Genomic DNA, 6,554 nt, shown 5'->3' with positions numbered 1-6,554 from the left:
TCCAATTAGATCACAGAGCAATAGATCCATCCATCAGTTTGTTTCCGCTGCTTATCTAGGTCTGGATTGCATGGACAGCAAGATGCCCAGAGCTGCCCAGAGGAACTGGTGGAGGCCAGTGACCTCCACCAGTTCCTCTGGGCAGAGAGTGAGGTGTTACCAAGCTAGCTGAGATGCATGATCTCTCCGGTGTGTCTTTCCCAGGGTCTCCACTAATTTGGATATGCCTACAACACCTCACAGAGTCTACCTGATCAGATGCCTAAACCACCTTAACTGGGTCTTTTCAATATGAGAGTCCTTCTCACTCTAGTGGAGAACCCCAACACAATTTGGAGGATGATTGTTTCCACAACTTGTATCCAACATCTCATTCTTTAAGTCACTATCAGCAGCTCGTGGCCGTAGGTGAGTGAGTCTTCCAACAGAAGACTATAGTAAATCAACAGCTTTGCTTTCAGGTTCAGGTCTCTCTTAATCATGCCAGTCTGCTACAATATCTGAATAATATCTGTCAACAATATCTGCCAATCTTCTGCCCCCTTCTTCCCTCACTTGTGATATACATGAATTACTCAAAACTCTGCTCCTTTCCAACTGTGAACCATGAGGTCAGACTTGGAAGTGCAAAATGTTCCTCCAGCTGCTTTGCATTTGGCTGCACATTGCCCTAGTACAAGCTGAAGGTCATTGTTCAGTGAAGAACCACATTGTCAGAAGAACAACATCACTCCAAAATTCAAAGACTCAGGCTACCAAAACCAGTACCCTATTATATACTCAGTACATTAGCCTATGCAGTCCAAAAACTTATGAACAAAAGCCCTGGCGAAGTAACTTACTGCCCAATACTTTATAATCCTCAAACACCCCCTACAAGTCCAAGAAAGACATGTAGAAAGTTTTGTAAACACCCATGCACCCTCAAATATCCTCAAGAGAGGTCCGGTGTTCCATGACCAAGAAGGAAACCACATTGTTCGTCCAGAATCTGAGGTTGATCTCAAAGATGGACTCTTCTCTCCAGTAGTCTGCACTTCCCAAGGGAGCCGAGTGTGATACCCCTAAATCTGAAATACACCTCCAAAAGCCAATTTATGGGTAGGGGGACACCCACCCCAGTTTGAAGGGCACAGTCCGCAACATCCATGCAGTGTTGCAGATGCATGTCAACCCAAGAACATCCAGAGCTTTAAAGGATTAGGTGGAGCTGATCATTCCAAGGGGCAAAATCACTGGAGAGCAAACTCTGCCTCCTCTCCAGAGGGTGCTGGGGCTGAGGGTTGTTTTTCTATAGACTTCTATAAAACTAGAAGGCATTTTAGAACCAGAAGAATTGCATTCATCTTTAATACTGTCTATGGCGGTGGGCTGTTATCTGTTTTTTTGCCTCAGATCTTTTGCTGAGGCACCAACTGCACCTAAACCAAAACGTTTTATGTCGTTAGAATGAGGCTGACATGGACATTTATTTTATGTGTTATATGTGAGAATGTCCATTCTGACTCACCCCAGTATTTACAGGAGTTCATCTGTAAAACCACTTTTGCAAATTATAAGCGCAGGTGTTTCTTGGAATATCAGTTCTGAAACTACCAGATAACTTCTTAAAGGGGGCATTGCTTCATCTACTAAGATTGAGCATCAAGATAGTTTTTTGCAGGCTGATAGAGATAGACTACAACAGAATTTGCATGACGTAGCATGAACATTAAATTAAAGGTCTTTTAAATCAAACAGACTGCCTTATCAGTCTCTGCATGGGATTTAAAACAGACGCTGTAGCAGAGAGAAACACATGTCCACGTTAAGCAGTTTCACTGATCAAGCTGATATGAGCTATGAGAACCGAGCTGGAACGTATCCCCTCCTAGAGGTGCTGCTGCAACCTGTCAGGAACCATACTTACTCAGTCTTTTCATGTTGTCATTAAAACTATCAATGTGTGATGCTGCTTTCATGAAGAAGGTAACTAGCAATGATCAGACAACATGTAATTTGTTGGGATGTGGATGTTTTGGAAACAGATGATATAAATTGTTTTGCATTTCTTTGGTTTTGCGATCTGTGTTGGGACCATCTCTGCTAAGAGAAGAATGAAGAAGAAAGAAATCGAAAGCAAAGAGCAGAGGAGTGACTGATTGCAGGGCACACAACCAAATGGGAACCAGAGACTGTGAGTTGTCAGCGCTGCTACAGATTTATACTTTACCTGCTACCCTGGGATCTGCCACACATACACCTGGTCAGAACAGAACAAAAGAGGGGGGGGAGATGTGAAAAGGTTTGTGCACGGAGTCAGAGGTCAAACGGTGTGATAGGATTAGTAATAGATGCCTACAAAGATGATAAGAGATGGAGAGGGCTGGCTCTGGGGCAAAAACAGCAACTTCAGCTGGGTCTTATTTAGATCAGCCTTTTGTACTCTGGAGCCCTGTGCGCCCGCCTGTGCATCTGCCCTCCGCATGTTGGACAGCACTGGGTGGGTTTTTCTGCCTTTTCTGCCCTTTACTCACACACTGCCCTATTTCTTTCTCCAGAGTGTAAGAGCTGAAACTGTCTTTTCAAGGAGGGTATTTATTCTTTTTTTCTGATTTAAAAATGACTTAAATCAGTTAATGATGACTTCCTATTGAATTTGATTCTGAAATTAAAACCGATAGTGAAATAAAGGTATAATAATGCATAATATGGGACAAAGATATTAGAAGCACCCTGTTCAATTAGTTAGAGTTATAGACTCTGAAGGCTGATCCTGAACATCAGGAAGGCAAAAGTTATCCAGCATCTGCAACAAGCTCATTTCCCCTTTCATTATTAAAGTTTCGTCACAGCTTAAACTAAAGAAATACTGAGTCATTGAAGGAAAACTCACAAAAAAGTGTTTAAGAGGCGAAATATTAACCAAACTGGGCATTCTCAAAGCAACACTTTCCATTTGCTGAACAGGACAAATATTTGGATTTCCAACCTACAGCAGATGCATCACAACTCTTGAGTACCACACAAACATGCAAACATACTCAACTACTTAGTGTTGGATTGGATCTCTAGAAAGCCTTTACTGTCCTTGTTCTCTGCGAAATACAACAAATTTAGGAGTGCAACTCCCAAATGGTGCATTAAAGCACCAGCAACTGTGAAACACTAACAATAACTTCCCATGTCTAATCAACACACACACACACACACACACAACATATCCTGCTGATATTCTGCTGGTCGCATCACAGCCCTCGGGTTTGAAGACTTAAAGCTCTGATCTTATTAATGTGGTCTGGCTCGCCACAGGCAGCTTGTGGACAGCAGTATATGAAACCACTGAGTGTAACTGACAGACACAGATGACAGAACATGCCCAGTCTACAAGTTAACACACCGCAGAGCTCCTAACTGTTACTTTGACTCAGGTCTGGTCTGAATTAGATCCTCTCATCCCTTCTGCAGACCGCATACCCTGATTTAACCCCAACACCTGGATAAACCTCAACTGGTCATTTCTGAATCCCAGAATCGGTGCCTTTTTATTGGCTTGTTGGTCAGCTGGTCTCTGCTCTTTATCTCTTCTATGCTCTCTTATATTCATCACTGAGTTAAGTTAAGAGGAGATGCAAATGGGCATATCCCACCTGTACAGAGTTAGCTCTTGGGGGGCCTGCAGACAAGACTTTTCCTGAACACATCTGCAAAATCTTTATGGATATGTCAAATAAATTTTTAACATTCAACCCACTTAAAGACTGCTAAATGGTTGCTCATATTAATTGTGACCAACGTTTCTAACAAAGAGATCAGGTCATCTAAGACGCACAGCTTTGACTATGCGCTAACAGCTTGCTCACCCATTTGGTGTTTAAACCTTCTGTTTGTGAAGGGCAGCCAATTAGAAGAAGGATGGGTTAAAGGGAGAGCATTTTTCAAATTGTGGGTCAACTGAGGACCTCTACCAAGTCCCAATTTAAGATAAATAGGAATTACTGTGAACTCTGAATCATTCAGAGCTGTTCTAATAGAGTCCAGGAATAAAAAAAGAAAAAGAATGGCGCACCTTTTAAAGACCGACTGATCTGACTACGTAATGTTTTATCTACAGGGAATGGTGGAAGTATAATGCATAAAAGCTATGGCAAGACAAGAACAGGTGGCAGGTGTATGTGTGTTTGTGTGTGTGGTCAGATCTTGGCAGTCAGTCACTGGTGGTGAGATATGAGGCTTAACTGGCTTTATCTTAGATGGTACTGAAAGGCCACACTGGCTGCCAGACGTTATGAAGGTATAACTGCTTGAGAAGAAGTATATCCAGATGTGTGCTGGTGTGCACGCTAATGGCCCTCAGTTACTCTCAGATTAGCGAACACACCACCCACCCCCACACACACACACACACACACACACACACACACACACACACACACACACACACAGCCCAGCAAACAAACACATAAAAGTACTGTCAAAAGAATCTCCTCAGGCTCCCTCACAGGAAGGCCCCATTAAAGTGTGTGCATTGATTAGAAAAAAAAAAGTCTGCCCTGTGGCTCCCGATAGCCATCTCCTCCCCTCATTGGGTTTCTACTCAAGCTGCAAGCTGGGCAGCTCCAAGTCTATAACTGCACCCCCCAGGGGGAAACACTATAATGGAGTTAAGGAACCTCTTTAAGCTCCAGATAAAGAAAATTTACCCATACTTAATGCCAGATTCCCCATGTTGCTTGTGGGCACATATATATTAGCATGCTGTGTTTTAAATGTGTTTAGTAATGGAAAAAATGGACAAGTAGAGGGATTCATGTGCATTCAAACAACAGAGAGTAAGAGTCTCTCATAAAACATTAAGGTGTAACTCAGCTGGTCTTAGAGAAACACAAATCTGAAAATTCATGTCCTTTTTATACACAGACTAATCTTGCATTAAGTAAAGGGGGAGGTGTCAGTCAGTTAAAAGAACTTCCCATCCTGAAGACAGAAAAAGTGTTGAATCATTATTAGCATTTCCTCTATGCTGCCAAAGACTGCCATAAACCATTCACTTCCTGATGGCACAATTATTAATGTTGGTAATAAGTAGCATAGGTAACATTTTCAGAGGAGCCTGACTTTAATGAGCAGCCTCACTCGCATCTGCCACACAAGCAATACTATGTCTTACATGGGAATTCGACTGAGAGCCTGTCTTTCCCCTTGCAGTTGAAGCAATCTCATCATGACGTTATAATGTAGATAGATGGCTCTGACCTGGCAGACTATGCTCCATAACTGCTAATGGAAGAGAAAAGCAATATTTTACTTCTTGTGCAATTCTGCTGGCAGTCAGTCTGAATTACAAGGCTGTGGACCAAGACCGCCTTTGCTTTGTATTGATCTGTCCGAAAGCAGCACATCTAAGACAGTGAGAGAAACAGCGTACCAGATATGCATCATGTTAGTGGCAAAACAATGTCTCTCACCCTTTCACCAGCTCTCTTGAACCTATAATTTCAGTGGCTGTAATCAGCCATAGGATCAGCCTTGATCTCCACTTGACCTGGAAACCTTAATAAATTGCACTCTTTGATTGACACCACATTTGTACACTATACTTTTTCCCAGTGGCCCAATAAGTTTGTGGCTTATCTTTTTTTTTTTTTGACTTATCATTTTTGAGCACAGTCACAGTGTGGAGGAGTCATGAGATTTCCTTTAGCATAGCTAGACTTTCCCATGCGTGAACAAGCATGGGAACCACTTAGTATAAAGTTCTGTCTTCACACTGAGCTAACATTTTAAAATCTGATCCTATTGTCAATGTTTCTCAATAGGAACAACAAACAGGCCAGAGGGAGCAAAACTAGCTCCGGTTAAACACTCAGCGACGGCAGTGTGTGCAGCAGTCCCTCTCCCTGTGAGGGATAAACACTGTGTCGTGGCCCGATCTGTTTACGAGTTCGCCTCTGGCCGGCCAGGGTCGCAGAGGTTTTGTGTGTGTGTGTGTGTGTGTGTGTGTGTGTGTGTGTGTGTGTGTGTGTGTGTGTGTGTGTGTGTGTGTGCGAGAGAGTGTTGGGGAATGTGTGATAGAGGGATTACAGGCGAGCTAGCCGTCGCTTTCATGAGGAAAAAAACAAACACAAGCAGAATGCTAGACCTGCTCCATGCATAGCGTTTATGGTTGGGAAATTAAGTTTTGGGGCTTGGCAGACTCATTCTCTCATCAATGCACAGTGTTGATGAGCTTCAGTCTAGGATGACCAGACAGAACAAATAAAATGTGGGGCAAAAAGTAACCTGTGTACACCCACTGTGGGGGGTTGTTGCTAATAATCAGAGGTTAACAAATAAGTTAACAAATAAACTAGAGATGGCACGATACCACTTTTTTATGTCCGATACCGATACCGATATCATAAATTTGGATATCTGCCGATACCGATATGAATCCGATATAGTGTTTTTTAATCAACAAAACTGTTTTTTTAAAATATCTTGCTGCATTTTGCAAGTCTGCAAGTTCATACTCAAGTTTAAAACAACAACTACACTAAAGCTATTCTGTTATACCTGTATACAAAAAAAATATT

This window comes from Diplotaxodon limnothrissa, linkage group LG20 (genome assembly GCF_057381915.1).
Source record: "Diplotaxodon limnothrissa isolate DT_005_m linkage group LG20, D_limnothrissa_male_GT1.1, whole genome shotgun sequence".
Lineage (NCBI taxonomy): Eukaryota > Metazoa > Chordata > Actinopteri > Cichliformes > Cichlidae > Diplotaxodon > Diplotaxodon limnothrissa.
Note: the sequence above shows the minus strand (reverse complement) of the source record.